At 42.9% G+C, this 26480-nt stretch overlaps 1 protein-coding gene and 1 pseudogene across 2 annotated transcripts in view; one reads left to right on the forward strand and one right to left on the reverse strand.

The window, feature by feature from the left end:
- The window catches only part of SIL1 (SIL1 nucleotide exchange factor), a 228135-nt gene that overhangs the window by 167728 nt on the left and 33927 nt on the right, over positions 1-26480 (reverse strand). The gene's annotated exons all lie outside the window — the stretch shown is intronic.
- On the forward strand, positions 7627-7771 carry LOC132236346 (small nucleolar RNA SNORA48; annotated as a pseudogene).

Here is a 26480-nt window from a genome sequence, read left to right on the forward strand (position 1 = left end):
GGGGCACCAGAGGGTACATAGGGCATGGGTAATGGTGTCCTCTATCCTCTTAAGACCTGCCCTGCATCCATGTCACCTGGTCTCCTCCGTATTCAGGATATAGCAGGTAGAAAGCAAATACTGTTTTTCCTGGGCTTTATGTTGGGGGTAGGGGGAAAGAGGAAAACGGGAAGTGGCACACAGGTATGTTCTGCCAGGATGGTCCACCTCATCAAGCAGAGACCTGGACAGCAACAGCAACAAAAGCCTAAGATCCTGACAAAAATAAAGCCAAAGTCATGGCATCCCACTGAGGCATAATTTGGCACACAACCTGAGGTTAGTGCCCTCCCCAAACCACTTACCACCCACTAACCCTGGTTCACCTAATCATCTGCCCCTGTACACCAGCAGAACAAACCCTCCCATCTGTCATCCTTGGCTCTCAATTGAGGACAGACCTACACCTTTACATTTATGTCCTTCTTCTGACTTAAAACACTATCATTCAGTACAAGGGAACATATTTCAATGTTCCATCGGTAATTCTTTCCTTAAATATTCTTGGGCTTTGGGACAAAAGAGATAATAGGGTACTTGAGATGACGATTTTCCTCTCAAAACTGGCCATTTGTAGGCTGTACCTCCACTTAAATTGAGGCTGGATGTTCTCAGCCATTTGAATTGCCAGTTTACTGCAGCCGGAGCAGATAGGGACATGGGTGGGAGGCAGCCCATGGACTGGCTAGCCCTTACCTCCCTTGGCGCCTCATGTCCTCCACTCAATTCAGACAGGACTGAGGGAGGGGACTGGGCCCTATGTAAATAAGACATCTTCCCATAACTTTTGTCTTCTCTCAAGGCAGGAAAGGATGTAGGAAGCCAACAAAGGGAGGAAGACTGGGACTGCTGGCAGACCCCATCGACAGTGGCTGCCCTCCAGTCTCAGGACTGGAATACAGGGAGAACATGAAAAGGTCACAAGTATCCTCAGCAGGCAGAGCAACCTCAGCAGCCTGCCTAGGAGCACTTGGGACTCCATCTTATAAAATGTACACATTCTTAACCTACAGCGTATGTCCATGTATTTGTTTCCCCAATTCTTTTGGGAAAAGTAAAAGAGCAAGAATTCCTACATTCATCTTATAAGGAGAAAATTAAAGCAAAGAGATAAAACCATTAGGTAGAAAGTGTAGTACCTGGATTTAAAATCAGACAGACCTAAGGCCAATTGTTGGCTCTGCCAATCCCTAACTATCTGACCTTGGATACTACTTCACTAGGCCTCAGTTTCTTCATCTGTAAAATGGATATATAAGGGCTCTTAATTCAAAAAGATGTTGGGGAGGATTAAATAAAACAATGCATGGAAAGTTCTTGGTACAATACCTGACACCTAGTTATCACACCTCATTAGAGCAGAGATGATGACTTTCCCCTGGACCCAAAGGCAGTCAGGCCCAGGCCAGACACCCTGGAACCACTCTTCAGAGCTCCTGCCTCCTGCAGAATCTACACACCCTCTAGCTGGCTCCACACCTCAAACTTTAGGACCAAAGCCTTTGTTGGGTATCTACTCCAGGAGGAAAAGGAAACAAATATTAGAGAAAGACACCCTGATCCCCACCACAGCTAAAAACAGAGACCCAAGCCAGTTTTCGCCTGAGCCCCATGGCAGACCCAGCCCACTCAGTGCTTTTCACAGCATACTAATGTCCAGAGATCTTCACCACAATTATATTGTAATGCCAGCTGCAGGAACAGCTGTAAAACAATCTTCTGCTTTACAAACTGAAAGTTAGAGGATGAGCTCTTCCCACACACACACATTTATTGCTATTTATGGGCTGTACAAACTCATATAAACATACACACACACACACATACACACAGTCACTCACCTCTACACAAACAGAAACTCACTGCCTAATTTGAGCAGGCAAATATGAAGCGGAAGAAACAATGGAAAGAGAACACTGAAAGGACAGTCCTGACAACAGAGAACAATGTGCAATGGCTAAAAAAAAGAAATGGATTTTTAAAGAATAATTTGAAAGAGAAATAAATTTGGAATAGTCAGACAAACAGGCTTCTCCCATCCTCCCCCCAAGATATAAACTAAACAAAAAGTCAGTAAGTAGACAGCAATTAAAAGAGCCTTTGAGGAGAGAAACCAAGATGGCGGCATAGATAAACACCTGAGTTTGGTGCCTCGAACAACCACTTCAAAAATACAACTAAAAGATGGAAAAGACATCATCCAGAACCACAGGAAGGCTGGCTGAGTGGAAATTCTACAACTAGAAGGAAAGAGAAAAGCATACCGAGACTCAGAGGAGGCGCAGTGCGGAAGTAAAATACTAAGGTGCATGCGGAGCGGGCTGGCAGCTGAGGGCCCGGTTGTCGTTTTCAATCTGGAGGGAGTCTCAGATTCTGAGCTCCAGTTCCGGGCAAGTCTCTAGGAACCCAGACTCATACGGGAGAAGCAGGACTGTCTGGCATTGGTCGGAACTCGAGGGCAGCTTTCTCTCAGAGGGGCTTGCAGAGATTACCGGGACATTGAGAAGCAGAGCCTCTGAGAGCAGGACTGAGAGCAGCCATAACTGCTAGCCCCACCCTGTTGAACCCGTGGGACCTGCCCCGCCCAAGACCTGCAGGGAGGCTTTTGCTGGATAGCCTCTGGCAAAGGCTAGATTAGCACCACCCTAGAGATCCAGGAGCCAGGAAACCCAGAGGTCAGAGTGGGACCATCCAGTTTACAGCTCCGTGGAACCATAAAGGACACACTCAGGGGGCAGACTCAGGGAGCACCAAAGCCCCATTGAAGCAAGTCTTGCCCCAGAGGGGTGCCTCCAGCACAGAAGTTCTCCCACTGCAGACACAGCTGATTCTCACAGCCAATTGGCCTAGAGGTCAATTCCTCCCAGTGATACCTACAACAATCAAGGCTTAACTACAGCAAGACTATGCACAAAGACCACAAGGGGGTGCACCAAGAGTGTCCTCCTCAGGTAATTGGGGAAGCTGAACCACTGGGCCCTAGAGGACACTTAGCACAGAAAACCACTCTATCAACACAGGGAAGCATAAAAAATGCGGAGACAAAGAAAAAGGACACAAATGACAGAAATGGAGGAACGCAAACTACTGGATATAGAGTTCAAAACCACACTTTTAAGGTTTTTCAAGAATTTTCTAGAACCTGCCAATAAGCTTAATGAGATCTACAAGAAATCTAATGAGACCCTCGAGGTTGTGATAAAGGACCAACTAGAAATTAAGCATACACGGACTGAAATAACAAATACTATACAGACTCCCAACAGCAGACCAGAGGATTGCAAGAGTCAAGTCAACGATTTGAAATACGAAGAAGCAAAAAATACCCAACCAGAAAAGCAAAATGAAAAAAGAATCCAAAAATACAAAGATAGTGTAAGGAGCCTCTGGGACAGCTTCAAGCGTACCAACATCAGAATTATAGGGGTGCCAGAAGATGAGAAAGAGCAAGATATTGAAAACCTATTTGAAGAAATAATGACAGAAAACTTCCCCTACCTGGTGAAAGAAATAGACTTATAAGTCCAGGAAGCGCAGAGAACCCCAAACAAAAGGAATCCAAAGAGGACCACACCAAGACACATCATAATTAAAATGCCAAGAGCAAAAGATAAAGAGAGAATCTTAAAAGCAGCAAGAGAAAGAAAATCAGTCACCTACAAGGGAGTACCCATACGAATGTCAGCTGATTTCTCAACAGAAACTTTGCAGGCCAGAAGGGAGTGGCAAGAAATATTCAAAGTGATGAATGCCAAGAACCTACAACCAAGATTACTTTATCCAGCAAAGCTATCATTCAGAATTGAAGGTCAGATAAAGAGCTTCACAGATAAGAAAAAGCTAAAGGAGTTCATCACCACCAAACCAGGATTATATGAAATGCTGAAAGGTATCCTTTAAGAAGAGGAAGAAGAAGAAAAAGGTAAATATACAAATTGTGAACAACAAATACACATCTATCAACAAGTGAATCTGAAAATCAAGTGAATAATCTGATGAACAGAATGAACTGGTGATTATAATAGAATCAGGGGCATAGAAAGGGAGTAGACTGGCTATTCTTGGTGGGGAAAGGGGTGAGGGAGATGCGGGAAGAGACTGGACAAAAATCGTGCACCTACGGATGAGGACAGTGGGTGGGGAGTGAGGGAGGAGGGTGGGGTGGGAACTGGGTGGAGGGGAGTTATGGGGGGGGGGAACAAATGTAATAATCTCAGCAATAAAGATTTAATTTTAAAAAATTAAAAAATTAAAAATAAATAAAAGAGCCTTTGAACAGCAAAAGAATATGGCTTCTAACCTGTCCAACCCCTACCTGGCCAGAAGGTTGGACTTGGACCATCCTTAAACCACTGACCACTTATGTAATGGGAACAGTATCTGCCCCAAATATTAAAGTCAAGACTCAGACCAAGCACATGGGGACTGCTCTCAACAAATCCAAGGTACCTAAGAGGGAAAGTGTGCAGCGCCAGCACAGCCAAGGATTCAGTGAGCCTGAGGCGGGGCAGGGCGAAGGATTAAAGAAAAGACAAAGAGAAATATAGCTGGGGCTCAGTGTATCACCTATGCCTGGATGAGGCCACAGAGAAGGATCCAGCCAGCAAGCTGAGGCTTTATTTTATAGTCAGAGAAAAATAAGGTAGAGGTCAACATAGTTACAATGTTCTTGTGAGTTTCACTTGTTTTGGCAGCCTTGCTGCATCTCCCACAGCCCATTAGCTACCTAGGAAGGATCTAGGGGGCAGCCATAAGGTCAAGCTTAATTATGCTAAGAGGGCTCCACCCTCTAAACTGGACTTGTTTGTGGCTCTGCCACAGGTCAATCTGAGGCTTAACTCTAGAGCCACGCCCTATAGCAGTGGTTCTCAACCTTCTGGCCCTTTAAATGCAGTTGCTTATGTTGTGACCCAACCATAAAATTATTTTCGTTGCTACTTCATAACTGTAATGTTGCTACTGTTATGAATCGTAATGTAAATATCTGATATGCAGGATGGTCTTAGGCGACCCCTGTAAAAGGTCATTCAACCGCCAAAGGGGTCGCGACCCACAGGTTGAGAACCGCTGCCCTACAGAAAAGTAATTAGAGGAGGTTGGTGGAGGATAGAAAGTTCACAACTAACCCAAGCCTCTGCCTGACCAGAGAGCTACAAAGCCAAAATCCACTTCTGCAGCCTGCAAGGGAGAGCCCAAGAAGGGCCTTTCCAGTGGCAACACAGGAACAAGTAAGTATTGACTCCACATGGAAGAGAGCACATGGAATCAAAAAGGTCTCCACGGGCCCAGCTACAACTGGAGCCCTAGAAGGAGCGCAACATGGGATGGAATGGAATAGGAATGTGGCATTCCTGGTCCCTCTTCAGTACTCTACACTCCAAAAAGTAGGGGATATAACCAATCTTATCCCTATCCCAGTAGGGAAGAGGACAGATCTTTAAGAACATAGCTAAGCATATTAGCAAAAACTGCAATCTCAAAGACAAAAGACAGTGGTTCCATCCAAAAGAAATCAAGTGACAAACAGTGATTAAATAAAAGCGAGTCAAGCCTAGCCCTTTCCAGACCTGTCCTACTCAGTCACAGCTCTCAAAGAATCTGAATGCTGGAACAAAGCTTAAAACTCATTCTTCATTTGGACTGCTAATGATCCAGAAGACACAGCAAGCACTCAAAATCTATTTATATAAAAAATGACCAGAGTTCAATGCCTTTAGGCACATAGCTTGTCAGTGGATCCAGGAAGGCCCTGGCGACTGCATACCTATTAAAGACAAAAAGGTAGTGAGAGCTAATGCAGCACAAGAATTTTGGTGTCATCAAAACAGAGGTAATAACTGAGGCAACAAGCATAAAATCCCTGTCTCAGGGAGAAACTTTAGAGAGAAACAATGTGCTAAGAAATGTCTTCAAGGCAGGGCTTGAGGTTAGAAAAAAAGGAGCAACAAGGAACAACAAGAATAGTGAAGAATTAAACAGGTCAAGAGAGGAGAAAATCAAGTTATGGGCAACAATGTCAAGAGATCAGTTAGAGCGAGGATGAAAAAATCCCCTGGATTTGGCAATGAGGCTGCCAGGAAACCTTCAAAAGAGGGTACAAGTTGGCATTGGTGGTATAGTAATGAGCACAGCTGCCTTCCAAAAGGATACACATGTGAAGAGACACAGACACATGAGTAGAACACTTTGAAATGTCGAGTGGGTCCACTGAAGTTTGGAGATTTGGAGCCACTTCTCTAAATTCATTTTTCCCCCCAACATTTTCACTAGTCATAAAAATAACAGAGAAAAAAAGTGACTCCAGTGGTCCTACAGAGGTATTCTCTGATGCCATATAATAAGTTCCTATGATGGTGTAGAGCTACCTCTCAACACACGAATCCTTGGACAGTGGTGGGCACATTCACACCAGCAGAGAGAGGGGCAGGGAAGCAAACTCTACAAGAGCAAACTCCCATCAGACAAAACTCCACCTTCTCTGAGCTTTCAGCCATGCCTCAGACTGCTCAGAAGCTTTAGTCCTTATACTTGTTAGAGCTATACTAATCATAATTGTAACACCTGCAGGGAGAGATGGAGAGAAATACCTGTGACACCTAGTCCCCTAGTATTCAAATGCAGTATCTGGGCAGCCCAGAGGAAAATAAATTATGTCATATAATAACATAGTCAACATTTACAGAGCACTTTCTATGCAAAGTTCTAAACCAGCGGTTCTCAACCTGTGGGTCGCGACCCTTTCACAGGGGTCACCTAAGACCATCGGAAAACACATATATAATTACATATTGTTTTTGTGATGAATCACTATGCTTTAATTATGTTCAATTTGTAACAATGAAATTGGGGGTCACCACAACATGAGGAACTGTATTAAAGGGTTGCGACATTAGGAAGGTTGAGAACCACTGTACGCATTTGCTCCTCCCAACCACCCTCTGATGGGGATCTAATATGCTGCTCATGTTGCCCATGAGGGAACTGAAATTCAGAGGGGTTAAGTAACTTGACCAAGTTTACACAACCAGAGAATAGTAGGGTCAGGATTCAAAACCAGTGTGGCCCCAAAACTCATGTTCTTTCCACAGACCATGCTGCCGTTCTGTGGTCTATGAAACCAGCCACAGAAACTGGACTCATTCTATTTCTTCCGCAACAGTGAGAATAAAAAGGCATACATTTTGTATCAGGAGAGAAATTTTTAAATGAGCCTAACAGGGCCTTCTTGTAGAGAGACCCACCTCTCCCCAAGTTTCTGCACATCACACACATGCACACGTGTGCACATGCATACACACATATTTTGATTATTGAATGCCCTTGGCTCAGCCCTGACCACAGCAGAGACACACACATTTAAGAGGAAGAATGCCCGTAACTCAAATTGCATCGAGGTCACTGGCACCCTGTACGGCTTGGCCTCTTCACCTTCCATCATTCAGGTTTCCTAGTGTACAGAAAGCAAAAGCATCCTTGCTCCCCCTCACAGAGCCCAGCACCATGCACTCCCCTCATATATACCTAACTGTTTGGAAAGAACTCATCAGGGAGGAAAAGAGAACTATATGGGGTAAAAGTTGGCCAAGAACCCCCTGGCAATGGGCAAGGAGACACTTGATTGATGGTGTTGCTGTTATATAAATCAGGGGCAAAGCAGATGTACAGTCCTTAGTTCATCCTAGCTTGATGTCTGTATCGGTGGCCAGAGGTGTTTCATGCCTGAGGTAAATAAATAAATAAATAAATAAATAAATAAATAAATAAATAAATAAATAAGTAAGTAAGTAAGTAAGTTGGCCAAGACAATATCCAAGCTCATTTCCAACTAGTCTATAATCCTGATATGCCATTATTCCCCATCCAGAAAATATATAGGACAAGATTATTTTTACATAGCAGATAAAGAAAATGGAGCCCAAAAGGCGAATGGGGCTTACCTAAGCTCACCAGTAACTAGCCAGGGAAATTACAGAAACACCCCAGACCTGGCCAATGTACTTTCCAGTAGGCCATAGATTGCAAGTTCCTAGTAGATTGTGGGCAAGGAGACCAATTCCTTATACTTGTTTCCTGGCCATGACTGAGGTCCTGAGAGTGATACGACTGTGTCTGATGATATCAACAAATGCTACCAGAAGCTCCTCTCTACTCCACCTCCACTCCCATGTAATGAAAATGTGGGCCCTGGATTTCGACCCAGGTCTCCCCAAATAGCTATGGGACTTTGTGCTATGGGCTTAACCTCCCCAAGATTCAATTCCTTCATCTGAAAAGACACTTGACAGTAACTATTTTGTAAGATGGTTGTCAGTATTGAAATGATTTGAAGCATACAGCACAGTGCCTGACACAAAGTGAGGACTCAAGAAGCTTGTATCAACTATTGTTAGAGCATATTCTAAGCCAGTGGTTCTCAAACTTCCTAATGCCACGACCCTTTAATACAGTTCCTCATGTTGTGGTGACCCCCAACCATAAAATTATTTTTGTTGCTACTTCATAACTGTAATTTTGCTACTGTTATGAATCGTCATGTAAATATCTGATATGCAGGATGTATTTTCATTGTTACAAATTGAACATAATTAAAGCATAGTGATTAATCACAAAAACAATATGTAATTATATATGTGTTTTCCAATGGTCTTAGGCGACCCCTGTGAAAGGGTCGTTCGACCCTCAAAGGGGTCGCGACCCACAGATTGAGAACCGCTGTTCTAAGCAAAGGTCAAGATAAACAAATGCAACGAAAGCTTCACCCTCATCAAAAGTTGTCTTCTTGCCCTGACCCGTTTGGCTCAGTGGATAGAGCATCAGCCTGCGGACTCAAGGGTCCCAGGTTTGATTCTGGTCAAGGGCATGTACCTTGGTTGCGTGCACATCCCCAATAGGGGGTGGGCAGGAGGCAGCTGATCGATGTTTCTCTCTCATCGATGTTTCTAACTCTCTATCCCTCTCCCTTCCTCTCTGTAAAAAATCAATAAAATATATATTTTTTTTAAAAAAAGTTGTCTTCTGGCCCTGGCTGGTTTGGCTCACTGGATAGAGCGTCGGCCTGGGGACTGAAGGGTCCCAGGTTCGATTCTGGTCAAGGGCATGTACCTTGGTTGTGGGCACATCCCCAGTAGCAGGTGTGCAGGAGGCAGCTGATCAATGCTTCTCTCTCATTGATGTTTCTAACTCTCTTTCCCTCTCCCTTCCTCTCTGTAAAAAAATCAATAAAATATGTAAAAAAAAAAAAAAAAAAAAGTTGTCTTCTGCTCTAATAATCAAGCCTCTCCTCAGAACCCAGTTTTCCTGAGCCACAGGTCTGCCTACACACACCTGAACTATACTCTAGGTGGCTACAGAGTCATTTCCATTGAAACCTCTGGATACTGGCTGACTTCACTGCATCAGTGCCCACTGAAGAACAGCCACTTCAGGCTGAGAACAGCCACTTTAGAGCCCAGCTTCCTGGTGATTCAGGCCTGTCTCCAAATTCTGCTGCTGATCTCCTACTTCTATGGTGGAGGAGGGAGGGCAGGAGCAGCTGGGACAGACCTAGACTGCTTAGACTATACTAGACAGGGTCAGCTGTCATCCAGGGCCTTCTCTTTCCCTCTCCTTTTAAAATAGTAACTAGATCACCTGACGTCGACACAACGGGCTTTCTCTATAGCCTGCTTCCAAATACCAGGGACTTTCACACATTTATCCACACAACCCATCAGAGTTCATCAGTCCTTACCCCTGCTGTCTTCATGCTTATAGAGAAGGTCAAGGCCTCTTAGTAGGACTATGATAGGGAAGTTATGACTTCCAGTCCACAGCATCGAATGGACTATCTGCAAATCAATATGCACACCAATCCTTATTCTGCTAGTCACCCTGGCACTTTGGATTACAAGTATTCAGCAATCACACCCTAGAAACAGGTACCTCAGAAAGATATTTTAGCATCAGCCTCAGTCCCCTAACCACACTGGGCACCATACTATGAAATGGAATATAGAAAAGATACCAACACTGCCTCAGGTGATGTCCTGTTCGCAACCAATAGATAGCATGGCTTTTCACATTTGAGTCTCAGACAGTACAATGTTAAAAACAAAAGCCCTCTTAAGGACTATGCCATGAAAAAATGGATACTGTCCTACAAGTTGAGACACAAATTATGACTTTGAAATGATGAGATGAGCAACAATTAGGGTGCTCCTTAAACTAATTGAGGAACCTCAAGGAAATAGCATTTACTTACAGAAACAGCAGCAGCATGGGTCACAAGCCCAGAACTCACTACCACCACGTTGGCATTGGCTATGTCTTCCAGGTAAGTCAGTAACTGAAAGATCGTATTTTATTTTTAACATGCCTGAGAGTCCAAGACTATTTATAATCCCAGGTTCTTAAAAACTTAAAAGGTAGATGAATTTTTTTAATGTACACATTTATATAGGTGGGCGGAAACACAAAAATCAGATACCTCTCAACACAGCTCAGGGAGCCTTAACTCATGGCTTTCACAATCCCACCTAACACCCAGAGAAAATCCGGGAGCCTTCTCTGAGAGATGGTGGGAGTCTGAGTAGGTAGCTAAGAAATAAAGAAACCTAAACTCAGCACTTGGCGGGACAATTAAGCAGCAGAGAATTTTAAATGCATTGTTTCTGACTCTAAATATGCCTACATTTATTACCAATTTGGGATCAGAAACCACATTTAGTTTTGCCATGACCACACACTAAAAATATTAAGCAGAGTATTATTGCCTAGGAAACGGCAGTCTTCCCTGATGCAGCAGTCCCATTTCAGAGCTGATCTGCATGGTCCCAGGGCTCCTCATGCTGGGCTTCCCTGAAAGCCCAGTTATAAGCAGAACTGCCACTGTCATGCCAAGGCCTCCCTTGCTTTTAAAAAGGCAGCGATAGGAGCCAGGCTAGAACTACACAACCTCTTCATCCTCTCCAAGGCTGTGTTAGGTGGTCAGGAAAGTGCCATTTCACAGGCCTGTAATAATTAGAACCCTCCTGACTAGGAGCTCCACAAGGGCAGGGACAATTGTCCACCTAACCCACTGCTGTTATCTTCATTGCTCAGCACTAGTGCCTGGGCAATAAATATTTGTTGACTGAATAAAATCAACAACCTAAAAAAGGGTTATCTGAAAGAGCACAATGGAAAATACTGTCATTAAAATAGGTGAAAATATAGACTGATGATATATGAAAACAGGTACATAAAATATCTGTAAACAGAAGCACACATATATGAATTATTACTTTGAAAAAACGTGTGTGTGGCCACCTCTATGATCAAGTAAGAAATTAGAATTATGGAAAGCTGAGCTCAATGGAGTCTTTCTTCCTGAAATGCTAGGTATATAAGAAAATATTTAAATATTATTCTCAATATAGAACCAGCTCCCTTGTCTGCTGACTTGATTTGGCCCCTGGGATGGCTCAAGGCCTTGTTCTTGTTCAGCAACCCCCAAGAATAGAGCATCCACCCAGTAACCCAAGGAAAGAGAGAGCACAAAGGAAAAACTGCAGGCTTAAAGACCAACTTATCAACTTGGCCCTTTTGCCAGTGCAGCTTCCATTCTGCATCAACTCTTTGACTGGCTGCCTAGACAAGTGGCCAAGATGGAGCTATAGAGACAAAAAAAGGTATGGACAAGAATAGATCCAGAGACAAATGGTAAGGGGGGTGTGGTTAGAGAGCAACCAAAGGACTTGTATGCATGCATATTAGCACAACCAATGGACAGACACTGGGGCGTAGGGGCTTGCCCTCGGGGGTGGGAATGGATGGGGGGGGGATCAATTGGGGTAAAAGTATATGTAAAACTTTAGACAATAAAAGAAGGAGGAGGAGGAGAGGAGGAGGAGGAGGAGGAAGATATATCTGAGAAAATGCAAAAAAAAAAAAAAAAAGGTATGGAAAAGTTGACCTGGCCCAACTTCAAGGCCAGAGTTTCGAATAGGTACCCTCATACCACATACCCCAGGGCCTACTAGTCATAACAGGGCCTGTTAAGAAGGGTAGCAGTATACTAAGATACATGCCCTTGACTAGGAATCAAACCTGCAACCCTTCAATGCACAAGCCAACACTCTAACCACTGAGCAACACCAGTCAGGGCTACAATTTATTTTTTTAAAGTTTTGTTGTTGTTTTAAAGCACACATACACCCATCTAGTATCTGTTCTTCTTAAGAGTGGTATATCATGAGACATGCAAGGATGTATACAAGATGGATACAACAGCAGGTAGGGTCAAGGGGCTCTGCAAGATGCCACCAACCAAATCCCAGCCTGCCAGGAGTCATCAGCCCGCAACTGACAGGGGTATAGCTCAGCCAACAGCAACATTGACACTGGAGCCTACCAAGGGACTCTGAGTTCCAGTGAGTGAGCTTGTGATGGGGATGCCAGTGGGACCCCAGGAAGTCTCTCCTGCCGTGGTAGGATCCATGGGGATGACTTGCCAGCTAGTCTTCTCACAGCACCAGATTTGCTAAAAGGGGATGACATGCCAGCTACCCACACGTTTGGCCAAGGATCAGTAAGCATCTGGAGCCCACATTATAGGCAGCAGATGCTCTGGGTCATGAGTAAGACTATCATTTTAAGAGTATCAAGGGTGTGAGAGATGCCAAAAGGCCCTCCCCCTGCCTCACCTTTACAGCAGAGGCCCAAGTTCTTCCTAGTTTCCTTATGAAACTACCACCTCACCTCTCGGTTGAGCTTACTTTTTTGTCTCTGTAACTCATCACCTTCCCTACACCTTCTTCTATTTTGCCTAAAGGGCCTGCCCTGCCACAAAGTAGGAGGCAATTCTTCCCAATCATTCTATCCTGACTCTCACGGCTCAGGGATTCCACTTGTGGCAGCTCTCTTTAAAACAGTCACTGCAGCCCCTGGTTATGCCAACACAGAAAACACTGTAGAAGAAGCTTGGTTAATATTATAGACTTTTACCCTGAAAGGCAACTATTCCAATCAACAACTAGGCACAAGCCCTCACTTCAGAGAATCCAGATGTTTGGGTTGTAGCTCATGAAAACGTGGAGAACATCCAGAAAAACAGAAGAGCACTATACCCATGCAAACACACTGCTCACTTACTACCTGCAGTTTCACACCCACACCAAAGCCATTTCAACCCCAGATGAGCTGTTAGCAACCACACAAATCCAGAAAAATATTTTTTGAAAGACCCATATAGGAGAGTTACCAAAAGACCAAAAATCTGTACACTTTGAAAAGATGAAGAAATCCTTACTGCCTACTACAGAACATATATCCAGTTGACACCACCTCAAACCAGCAGATTATTTCTCTTTCAACACATATTTATTGAGACTTGCTGCATCCCAGACATGTGCCAAGAGCTAGGGATACAAAGACTAAGTAAATAGGGATCCTGTTCTCCAAGAGCTTCCAGATGGGCAATGGAGATAGATGAGTAAATTAGTAATTACACAGTAAGCAAATAAGCACTATAACTACTACAGGGTTAAAAGAGCCTGAGAGAAATAGCTGGAGGTCTCTGAGGCATGAGAGAACAGTTATCTCAGTCAGAAGCTAGAGGCCAAGGAGAATTTCCTGGAAGAGGTGAGCTTTAAAGATTAAAAGGGGAAAAAGAATCAGCCAAACTAAGGCAATGAGAAAGGCATCCGGAGACAAGTGTGTTTTGATGACCTGGAGGCATGAAATTGGGAACAAGCATTTATTTATTCCAACAACAGCTGGAGCAAAATGCTTATGGGGTATAGCATAACGATACACAAGAACTCTTTTTGCAGAAAGGCCAGATGAGTTTCAAACACATAGCTCATTGCCCTGTCTTAGCAAATTTCTGGAATCTCCTTTTCAAAAGAGCCCCTTGGTAAAAGGGAGATTAGAGAGGGGGAAAGGAAGCTTGTTATAAACCTGCTAAGATAAGAGGGTCACCATTATTTGTGAACTCTGCATATGAACAAATTATTAGCCTTACAGTTCAGTGGTTTGTTTGCTCTTGCAAATTCCCAGCATCTATTAATAAAAAGAACCGGTAGAATCTGGAGTAAGATGGTATTACCCCTGCACAGTGGCCTAAAACCCCAGTGGATAACTTGAACAGGAAAGCAGCCTAAGATTCTAGACACAGTTTTTGTGTCACCTCTCCCTAAAGGATACACCTGCTCTATTATCCTCTGGTATGTTTCACACTCAGTAAAGTTCAAAGCTAAGTTCAAGTTCTTCTCCCCACACTCGTGATCCTCTAGCATTGCCTAGCTCTACTGCACAAGCCAGAAATCCAAGGAGCTCTCCTCAATACCTCCCTCCTTTCTCCCCAATCTTGCTTTCCACCCTCTACCCATCCATCACCAACTACTGTCAATTTTATCTACTATCTCCTTTCCTACTCACCTGCCCAAATTGCTGTGAGCCACCCCCCACCTCTCAGGTGAGGGCAACCCAAGCAGGCTTTCAATGAAGCAAGACCCAGGCCGAGTAGAACAATGGGGAAACAGAAGGCACACAGCTTTAATGAATCTATTTGTTCAGCTCGGGGTTTCTGGAATATCCAAAATCCAGCCTTCTAAGCCCCTCTGAAATATTCTCAATAAAATCCACTTTCTGCACTCAAGGAGCCCATTCCATCACAGTAGCAACTGTAATGTGGGCTGCAGGAAGGGTATGGTGCCTTGCATGAGTCCTCTGGAGATTCCAATGCCTTTGGAGCCCAGAGCCAGACATATGATTAGGAGAATGAAATCCCAGGTGAGGCAAGCTTGGCTCCCCAAAACCCCACCCCATGGAAACATAGTATGGGGGTAGCCACTAAGTGGAAGAGTCTTAATGCCTACTCTGCCGCCTTCCCTCATCATAAGGGAAGCTATTTCCTTCCACCAAAGCAGCTGTAAAAAGGCAATTTTCAAGAGGATGATGTTAGTGCTGATAGTAGCTTAGAAATAAATTTCAAAGGACAAAATAGATATTAAAGAAGGGGAAATCTGGCCATGCCTTTCAGTCTCAACTCAATGGAAACTTCCCTTCATCCCATTCCTTATCATTGGCCCACAAACTAGCCCAGAAGAAATAAATGTATGTTGAATGAATAAATGGATGAAGAAATGAACAAATGGCAAGCTGAGGAGCTGGAAGGAAGGAGCAACAGGAGAGAAAAAAGGACCTGATCAAAACCATCCTTTCCTTTATTCAAATGTATCCAAGCACCTACAGGTACTATGTACCTGTACAAGGTACTGAAAACACACAGGCATATGCAAACTACAAAAGAGAAGAGGGGCAGAGAAAAAAGCACTCTTCTTCATCTCTCTGAGGATGGCCTATTTCCAAATACTACTTTAAAAGAACCTCCTGTTTTCCTGACATTAAAGCCATGCCTAATAGCACACCTGCAAATAAAAACTTCACTTTTTATTGTATCTAGTACTTTGGGACCTTATTTAGTTTCTGTTCTAAGAAAAAAATTCATCATTCATCTCCTTGATTTAAAATTGATTTAATTCGGCTTTCACTAGGTAGGTGCAAGGGGCAAACATACAGATTCACAGGGATAACTCGTCCAGCAACAGGATTGTGATGAGCTCTGGTGACTACACTGTTGGGTCCCCAACCCACTACTGACGAAAGAAAATTAAAAAACTCACAATGTAGAGCTTAAGCTCCAGCCAAAAGGAATTATCTTCCCACAAGCATCTCCGTTGGATTTTGGTTAATGTAAAACACTTTCAAAAGGAAAGGAAATGAAACCCCAAGGATATTTAACATATAACTCAGAATTTCTATATTTTTCAAATTCCCTTGCAGAGAGAAAAGGCAAAGAAGTCTTTATTTCTCAATCCTACTTTTCAAAACTTTTCCCATTGATTTCACATTGTCATAAAAATTTTCAATTTGTTGAGAGCACAGAGCAGAAGAATGTACAGTGGCTGAGGAATTTTAAGCTCCTGTGAAAGGGCTGAAGTGAGAGCTACTGTCCTGAAAACCATACGTTAAGCAACACAGCCTTGGGCACTGGGCCTGAGATCAGATACCAGGGACTCAGGCCTGCGGTAGGCCTCACTCTCCACACACACTTCAGGCTCCTGCACTCAGACAGTGATTTAGCAAATGGGCAGACTCTGCTGCAGTATCAAAGGATCTTGTGGTAGAAGATCAGCAAATTACAAGTATCCACCTTGATTAAATGTTAGAGGGCCTATTCTACAGCCAGAGCATGATTTGCTCCTACCCTCTCCTACTTGAAAACATTCAATGATTTTCCAAGGCATTCAGGATAAAGGCCAAATTCCATAACCAGGCCCTCCATAATCCAACCCAGATCAGCATCTTCAGCTTTATCTCTTTCCTCTTCCTGTGTACAAATGGCTCTTAAGGAACTTTTTTCCCAATGCCCTAAGACAGCTGGTCTCCTACCTTCAGGCCTTTGCACATGTTGGACCCTCTGTTGAACTCTGTTTCCCCTCCTCTTTATTTGGCAAATTCCTACTTATCCCATAAGACACTTCCTCTAGGAGGCTCTCCCCACTAGTCCAGATTAGGTACTGCCACAGCACTTGTACTTCTCTGATTATAGCATTTATTACATTTTCTTATATAGATGTCCTCCCCTGCTAGGCCTTAAGCATCATAATGACACGAACCACATCCATTCTGCCCAGCTAACTCAATGCTTGACACAAAAGAAATATTTAGTAACTTCGTGTGTGTTTTTTAATATTTTTTATTGATTTCAGAAAGGGAGAGGAAGAGAGGGAGAGATAGAAACATCAATGATGAGAGAGAATCATTGATCAGCTGCCTCCTGTATGTTCCAAACTGGGGTTTGAGCCCACAACCCGGGCATATGCCCTGACAGGGAATCAAACCATGACCTCCTGGTTCATAGGTCAATGTTCAACCATTGAGCCACACCAGCTGGGCTAGTAAATTCTTGAAGGATGACTTAGATTCTGTGTCAGGCTCACTTCTCAGTTTTATCCTGAGTCACCCCTAAAGCCAATTATGTGCTCATCTCCCCTCTACCCCATCCCTATCCCTATCCCTCATACTTCAGTCCATAATGGGTAGTTTACTGAGGCCTTAACTTCAAGCATGTTCTGTGCAGCACCTGCTATGTGATGAACACTATTAAGTAACTGAAGTATTAAGTAACTGAGATACAGAGATAATCAAGCTCCCTCACCTACTTTTTAGGAGAAAAAGCATATAAACATATAATTGCCACATGACATGACACGTCATAATTGAGAGACGCATGGAGTGGGAGGTAAGAAAATTATACCATTCTTCCCAGTGTTCCCTTTCCCCCAGTATCCCAAGCTAACTGCTGTCTATCCCTCCTCATTCTTACAGACAAAATTCCCTCCAGTGCTATTTCCCTGGATATCTAGCCCAGATCAAACTTCTCTAAGCTGGGCTCCCATTCAGTTCCGTATTAATTCAAATTCTTTTTCTGGCTTTTGCTTTCTCACCTTCTTCAAAGAGTTCTTTTCCCAGGCATCTCACTCACATATATCTCTGCCTCTGCCCTATCCTTAGCCAACTTGTCTAAACTATTTTTCCATTTTTTCCTTCAACTGTCTTGGGTGACCACATTTTATGAAGCATGTGCACTTACATAGAACATACATAACAATGAAAAGAAGAGGTGACTCACAAGGTCAAAATATTTTTAAAAAATTAAATGCAAAATTAACCATTCTCAACACAGCCTTCCTCCTCTACTACTTCCTCTTGCAGTTCCAAGAGCTAGGTCATCATGGCCCTCAAGAAGCAGCTCCTAATTCTGTTACATTTCCATAGAGGTTACAGCACTCTTCACCCACTAGCCCCCAGTCACTGTCTCCCTGGTTTGCCCCTTCAGTCTCTCTGAATACTGAGGCCACTACATCCAGCCACACATTCACTTAATCAGCACTGGTATGTACTGAGCAGCCCTATAAGCCAAAAACCGTATCTGTCACAGTGCCATGCACAATGTCCTATACATAACCCATGCTTGATTCATATCTACGATGAATCTCTGATAAAAACACCAGGTGAGCCTCTTCTGCCCCTTGCCCAGGAATACCCCCCCCCGGGGGGGGGGGCGGAATTCTGCAATAGAGCTTGAGGTCAGAGCCCCACCCGCCACAAAAGCCTCTTATTCATCTAAGCCCAGAGCAGAGACTGTCACCCCAGCTATGAAGATGCTGACACAGCCCTCCCATCAGTGTGCCAAGGGAGCCAGAGAAACCAGTGTTGTAAAATACCCCTTTAATCAAGTGACCTATCTCAGTTCGTGTATATTTAGGGAAAAACTTTCTCAAGAAACCAGTAATAAATGGAAGGAAAGATAAGAACAGAAATTAATGAACATAGTAATTATCCCCCAAAGTTGCAAATCAGAACAATTCCTCACTTGAAGACAACTATGAAAAACAAGATTAAAATGCTTCAGGGATGTTTTCGTGAAATAGCAGGCAATAGAACAGATAAAATGTATTTACAGTACCTCACTAGGGACATGTACCTTTTGGCTAATAGCTATCAGCTACTAAATACCGCTGTAAAAATAATATTCTTCCATGCTTCATCATGGAGTTACAATTATCCATGGGAAAGCAGCAACACAGCAAACTGCCTTGAACAGTAAATGAAAATACTTCCAGATTCCAAGCTTCTCCTTAAGTATCTGGGCACAAGTGGGTATAAGCCAAGTGATACCCCCTATATTAGTCTGCTAAGGCTCCCATAACAAAATACCATAGACTTGGTGGCTTAAACAACAGACATTTATTTTTCTCACAGTTTTGGAGAAGTTCAGGATCAAGGTTCTGGCTCCTTTGGTTTCTAGTAAGGGTGTTCTTTCTGGCTTATTCATAGCCACCTTCTTTTAACCTTAATTACGTCCTTACTCTAAATACTGCCACGCTAAGGGTTAGGACTTCAATATATAAATTTTTAGGGACACAAACATTCAGATCTGAAGGGTAAAAGCCTTTTCCCAAAGACCAGCTCATGCTGGAAAATGGAGGACTGGGTAAAAAGGTGATCTTGGGCACACATCTGCTGACTGTGGGGAGTAATAACCAAAGACTCTAGGGCTGTGTGGGCCATGGTGGGTAGAGGTGGGGAAGAAACTGTCTCAAATCAAATAACTCTTAAGGAACTATTCCTCTCCCTTTGACAGAAGATGGCTAAACAATAATAATGTATAACATATATGTTTATAATAATAATACTAAGTACTAGGCACAACTATACACCTGGCATTGTGACAAGTGTTTGGCATACAAGGTGTCACTTAAGCTTCATAGAAACAGGTGCAGAAGATACAGTTACCATTTTTATTTTACAGATAAGGAAACAAACATATATTAGTGAAATTACCCAATGTGGTAAATAGCCTTCCAAAAATATCAGGTCCTAATGCCTAGAACTTATAAACGTTACCTTATAAGGAAAAAAGGTCTTTGCAGATTTGATTAAGTGTCTTAAAAAATTATTATTTGGGATTATCTGGGTAGACCCTAAATACAATCACAATGTCCTTATAAGAAAGAGGCAGAGGAAGATTTGACACAGTACACAAGAGAAGGTAATATGAAGACAGAGCACAGAGATTTGAAGATGCTGAACTTAAAGAGTGGAGTGATGTGGCCACAAGCCAAGGAATGCCAGCAGCCACCAGAACCTAGAAGAAGCAAAGAACAGAGTCTGACCTAAGGCTTCTGGAAGAAATGCCACTCTGACAACACTTCAATTTCAGCCCAGTGATACTGACTTCAGACTTGTGCCTCTAGAACTAGAAGAGAATATACACCTGCCATTTTAAGCCACCAAGTTTATGTTTACTTGTTATAGCAGCCACAGGAAACAAACAAGTAGTGGCAAAGTGAAGCTTTGAATCTGGGTCCTTGTGACTCCAGGCCTGCATTCTCAAGCCCTATGCCTTGCTCCTTTCTGCACACAGCCTCCCCAAGACAGACCTGAGCACTCTGCTGGGTTACCCTGCCAAGGCTTGAAGTAATCAGCATTGACAAACCGTCTGTGCAGTGTCCCCAGACAAGCCTCTTTCCTTACCCCATATCACAGCAAAGCTTTATCAGAGGCCAAAGTAACATCTTATTGTTCTAATTATCAGGTAAGGAGAGAAATAGCCCAGAGTCCAACATTTTGATGTGAAAACAAACCAAATTATTTAACAAAGGTTTTCATCTAATTTACTTGTACTTGACTATTTTCCAAAACACTGAGAGGCTCCTAACCTCTGTTGCTCTGCACCATACAGCTTCAATGTATTCTTTTTCACACGTCAGACATATGAGAAGGAGCATCAGCCACAAGCAATTCAGTCTCCTCCTTTCCCCCTGTTCATCACTTGATGACTTCCCAGGGACAAGAGAGGAGTCACACTGAGCCCCTCTCTCTAAACCTTCAGGATGAGTGTTGATTTGAACAGGCTGATGCAGAGGTGCCTTGAGTTAAGCAATACTGGAATTAATAGGCAAGCCAATAAACACATTGTCAGGGCAAAGGTACAGCTCCAAAATGCACTTTTTGAACTTATTCTGACAAGTATGGTTCAGCTTTAATTATTTATAACACTTCAAAGTACACGTGGTGAAATATAGCAGTATGTTTTGTGAAAACAACGATGTTTTGGTAATGGAAGACACTGGGGCTGCTGGGGCTATTCAATCTTGGCTGAGGAGCCAGTAACCAACTTGGGGTTTCTGGGCAAACAACCACGGTGGTGAATTAGCAAAGACTTGGGACTTACTAATGTAGTAAAATAATAGGTAACTCAATAGAGTATCCAGAGTTCTCCAACTTTTCTTTTTTGCTAGATACTTTTATCTCTCCCTCAATTGCAAGGTTCTTCTAGCAACTTCCTCCTTTTCCCTTGCCAGGAAGCCTCACACTCTGATTTTCCATCAGTATCTCAAAATAACAATTACAGCTAACATTTAAAGAGTATTTACTCCCTATATATTGGGCTCACAACAACCCTAAGTCATAGGTACTATCATTATCCCATTGCAGATGAGGAAACTAAAACTCAGCGAGGTTAAGTCATTTTTCCAAGGTCACAAGCTAATTAGTGGCAGAGACAAAATAAGAAAACCGATCTGACTCCAAAGCCCAAGCTCTTAACTAATAAATCAAACTGCCTGCCTCCTGCCTTGGCCAGGTGGCTCAGTTAGTTGAGTATAGTCGCAGCACCAAAAGGTCACCAGTTTGATTCCTGGTCAGGATACTTGCCCTGGTTAGAGACTGGGGGGGTGCAGGAGGCACCCTATCAATGTCACTCTCACACTGATGTTTCTTTCTCTTTCTTCTCCTCTCCCTTCCTCTCTATCTCTAAAATAAATAAATAAAAATAAATAAATAAATATAAATAAAAATAAATAAATAAATAAATAAATATTAAAAGCAAAAAATAAAAATAAAAAACCAATGGCCTCCCAAATGAACTGTGGGCCTCCCAAATGAACTGTGGCCCAAATTTACTGTTACCTAAAGAAAACCTTAAGAGGACAAATGTGCCCTAGCTGAATTTGCTCAGTGGATAGAGCATTGGCCTGCAGACTGAAGGGTCCCAGGTTTGATTCTGGTCAAGGGCACATGCCTGGGTTGCAGGCTCAATCCCCAGTAGAGTGCATGCAGGAGACAGCCAATCAATGATTATCTCATCATTGATGTTTCTATCTCTCTCTCCCTCTCCCTTCCTCTCTGAAATCAATAATAATGTAACTTTTTTAAAAAAAAGACAAATGCTGCCCTGGACAGTGTTCTCAGTGGTTAGAGCATCAGCCTGCACATTGAAGGGTTGCGGGTTTGATTCCCTGTCAATGGCACGTACCTAGTTTGCATGTTCAATCCCCACCCCAGTCGGGGCATGTGCAGGAGGCAACTAATTGATGTGTCCCTCTCACATCAATGTTTCTCTCTCATCTCTAACTCTCTCCCACTCCTTCCCTTGCTCCTTCCACTCTCTAAAAATCAATGGAAGAAATATCCTTGGGTGAGGATTATTAACAAAAAATAAGACAAGTCCACATATCTTTGACTTGAGCCTCTGACTACTCAGAAAAACTGGCAAAAATGCTTTTTTGTGCCCTGACCGGTTTGGCTCAGTGGATAGAGCATCGCCCTGCGGGCTGAAGGGTCCCGGGTTCAATTCTGGCCAGGGGCATGTGCCTTGGTTGTGGGCACATCCCCAGTCGGGGGTGTGCAGGGGGCGGCTGATCAATGTTTCTCTCTCATCGATGTTTCTAACTCTCTGTCTCCTTCCCTTCCTCTCTGTGAAAAATAAAATATATTTTTTTTTAAAAATGCTCTTTCATTTCATCCAGAAAATTTTTCATTTCTCAGAGAGAAACATCTGGAATATACAGTCAGTCCCAAAGAATCCTTGGGGGAATGCAAATGGATCTAGAAAGAAAATTTATCCCTTCCCCAGATGAACCAAAACCCCTGCATTTAGCAGTTCTTAAAGGCAGCCAACCTCTGCTCACTCTACCTGCCTAAATCTCAGCAGGCTGTCACTAAGATCCTCATTCTATCACCAGGGAAATAACAGAGAATACCCAATATCGGGAAGAAAACCCAAAAATAATAATGCAAAAAGGAAAGGAATAAGTATGAAGAGAACAAAGCTCAAAATCCTATTTATTATGTCTCTGATTTTCTGTGAGCTCAGGCTCATGGGAGTGTGCAGGGGGGGTGCAGGAGGCTTCTTATAAAATACTAGAGGCCCGGTGCACTGTGCACCAGTGGTGTCCCTCAGCATGGCCTGCAGGGATCAGACCAAAACCAGCAGTCCAATGCTGCCTGCGGCTCCTGCCTACAACTTCAGCTCATCCTGGCCATGCTGTGCCTGCCACAGGCTCACGCCCAGTCAGTACCGATCGGGATAGGCTCGCACCGCTGCAGTGGGGCTCGCCAGCCGTGAGCCCTGCATCTGGCACCCGTCGGTCAGCTAAGCGGTGCTCCCGCTGTGGGAGCACACCGACCACCATGGGGCAGCTTCTGCATTGAGCAACTGGTCAACGGGTCGTTCGGTCGCTTAGGCTTTTATATATATAGATTCTGGCTCCAAAGTAGTTTTCTTTGCTTAAGTCCTAATTATTGCTTTAGCCCTCTTCAAATGGGCCCCAAAGATGTTGAAGAAAATGTCACTAAAAGGTCACTTCTTCCATAGAAACTTTGAGACTCCCTGACATCTTGCTCTGAACTACTATTTTATAACTTCATAGAATACTGAATTAACCATGGTAAAGAGTTCTCCATTTCCCCTGGCAACAGGGCTCTTGGAGGCTAATCAGGCAAGGGGAAAGAAATACGGTACCAAAGACAAAGAAAGCCCCCATTTCCTCATCTAGCAGCACATGCACAAAATGGGCTCCCAAATCACTAAGCTAGTACCACTGACATCAGATTCCAAAACTATATGTCACTGGAGGTGACACTGTTCTTACTGAGGAGAAGTCAGCAGGAAGCTGGGAGGTGTGCAACAGGGGGCGAAAGAGAGGGAATAGAAAGGAAATGTACACTATAAATTAGAGCCAGAAGCCCTGCTGCTGCTTCTGCTAAGAGCCAAAAAGGAAGGCTGGAATACACTTTCTAGAAAGGTAAGACCATGAAAGGGGATGTTAAAATAAATTGAGAGAAATAAATTGAAGAAAGAAGAGTCTTACTACATTGAGGTTGCAAATTTGTCTGCTTTGCTGAAGTTCTCTGAGTAGTAGGTTTTTTTTAAGGTTTATTTTAAGAGCTTGAGGCCTTTGGCAGGGGGCGGGAGGGGCGGCTCACTAATTCTATCCTTTTCAAAGACTACTGAATTTTGATGTAATGAAGGGCATTTGCATTAAACAGAATGAATTCCTCTTAGAGAAGTGTCCATTCCTCAGAAAATGAACATGTTCATATGTGTAGGTGTGTGTGTGTAAGAGAAGAGAAACATTTGAGAGCTGTTACCATCACAGTTTATTATTCTATCAGAAGCACAGGTGAAGAATATAGAGGTAGGCTAAGAGGCCTGATCCTCCAAATTCTTGTGAACACAAAGATTAGCAACTGTTTTTTAAAAAGTTATTCAGGCCATAACCTATTTGGCTCAGTGGATAGAGAAAGAGCATCGGCCTGTGGACTGAAGGGTCCCAGGTTCGATTCCGGTCAAGGGCATGTACTGTGGTTGCGGGCACATCCCCAGTGGGGGGTGTGCAGGAGGCAGCTGATCGATGTTTCTCTCTCATCGATGTTTCTGACTCTCTGTCCCTCTCCCTTCCTCTCTATAAAAAATCAATAAAATATATATATTTTTTAAAAGTTATTCAGGATTTAAGAAGAGAAAGTCAATGTAAATCAAAAATAAAAAGATGCAGTTTGTTTATTTTTTAACCAAAAAAATAAAATGTAGCCTGATTAGGCATCACAGAAACTTAGGCCAGCACCACCTCTAAAGGTTAGGAGCATCTCTGTTTTGGGGGCTCCCTGGTTCATTCACCTTTACAGAATTATGTATTACAGTCAAAATGGGAATAGTGTAACAGTGCATTTTACCCAAACACATTTCTACAATCACAAAAAAATAAGTTGGGGGACGGGGGGCGGAGGGGAACATGCCTAACATGTTATCTACAAACCTGGCAGGAAGAAAGCTATGAGAGATTCTAAAAGAGAACACTCCTTTGAATAAAAATTTAAAAAAAATAGCAGAAACAATGCAAAGACTAAGAAATAGAGCAAGTAAAAATAAAATTAAAGGAATAGAAGTCATATTTAGCTTAGAAAAGGCTAAAGAGAGGAATAAGTGAAAGAAGTGAGAAAAGGCTTAATGATGAATTTTTTAGTCCAGAAAAAGGAGCTCACTTGTCTACCAAAAAGCCATCTTCTGGGATCAGAATCTTCAAATATTTGTCTTACTGGCTTACAGCTGAAATTCTTGCATATAAATGGGGGCTGGGAAGGGGGGCTCACTAAAAGTGAACTTATATATGTTAATTAAACATAAATTAAAGATTACCTCAGATCAGAGCTTTTCACCCTTCATCTCATGGAACACATAAACTAATTACTAAAATTCTGTTGCACACCAAAAAATATATATTTTGCTGATGTGGCAAAAAAAACAGGTATGCTTTTGATTCATTTATACCAGACAGCCATTGTGTAGGCTGTTGTCATTTCTTTATTTGACAATCTAAAGGAAAAGAGGTCAGTGCCCCTGACTAAATGTTGAGGTTTTGCATGTTTTAAAAATTCTTGCAGCACACCAGTTGAAAAGCATTGCTCCAGATGAATAGAGAGAGGATGGTCAGTAACTATAGCAAGTTAAGACACTAACTTTAAAGTCACAGCAAGAGTGACCAAATACTCTGAATTAGACACAAGGTGTCTCGAATAAGGAAAATAAGCAAAGGAGAGAGCTGACAAGGAGGCTGTGCAATGTCCTTCATTTGAGAGCTTTATAAATAGTGAAGAGTCGATAATATCTAAGGAAGATTAAGGTAACCATCTATTTAAAGAAAGGAGAAGAGAAGGCAGCTTTGAGTGGGAGCCTTGGAAATGAGTATCTGCAGGGTAACAATTCTGCAGGGCAATAGTTCTCAAAAAATACAGAACCTTTAAAGGAATATAAGTCCATCTCTGCTGGCTCCAGACACCCTCTCCTGCCCATATTGAGGCCTGGGATTTTATACTCTAAATCCAGGACCAGGTTTTCTAACACTAATAATATTGAGAACTGAAATCTCTACAAAGGTGGATGGAGTCCTACTTCCTCCTTTCTCCAAGGAACTTGGAGAACTTCCCTCACAAAGTAAAGAAAAAGGATTGCCTAGGCCTCACCAGATGGGCACACAAGCAGCCCCCTTCCCTACAGTTCTTGTAGTTCCCTAAGTTACAGGCCCTCTGCAAGGATCTCACTCATACTAATATTTTCCATAAAAAAACTAAGCCACTGCCAAGAAGCAGCACTATCCCTGCTGACCTCTCCATGTCTCATTCTGCTACTCACTCGCATTACACAAGTTGTTTCTATCTGGCCACTGTCAATTTGTCAATTCCTATCTAATGCCTTTGCCAAAGAACTTAGGTAGTATTGCAAAAAGTGTCAGTAGGAAATCAGAGATAAATTTGCCATATCTTGGTAAGCTTTTGTTTTTGTTTTATTCCAAATAAATGCACTAAAGTTTGCTTCCTTATAAACAGAAAACCTAAAAATCAATGCCCAAAGCTCGGCAACCACAAACTCCCCTTTTTAATAACAAAATACCAGGAAGAAAGGCCACATAAAATGAAGCCAGGGAAAAATAGCCTCTCCTGAAAAGGCTCCAATTAATATGGGGGGAGGGGATAGGGCAGGGAAACACTTAATAGTAATGAACAAGAAAGCCATCTTGATTACATTTATTTAAAAAAGCAAAACAGGATCAGATGAGAAAGGCAAAATG

The sequence above is a fragment of the Myotis daubentonii genome, chromosome 5 (assembly GCF_963259705.1).
Source record: "Myotis daubentonii chromosome 5, mMyoDau2.1, whole genome shotgun sequence".
NCBI lineage: Eukaryota > Metazoa > Chordata > Mammalia > Chiroptera > Vespertilionidae > Myotis > Myotis daubentonii.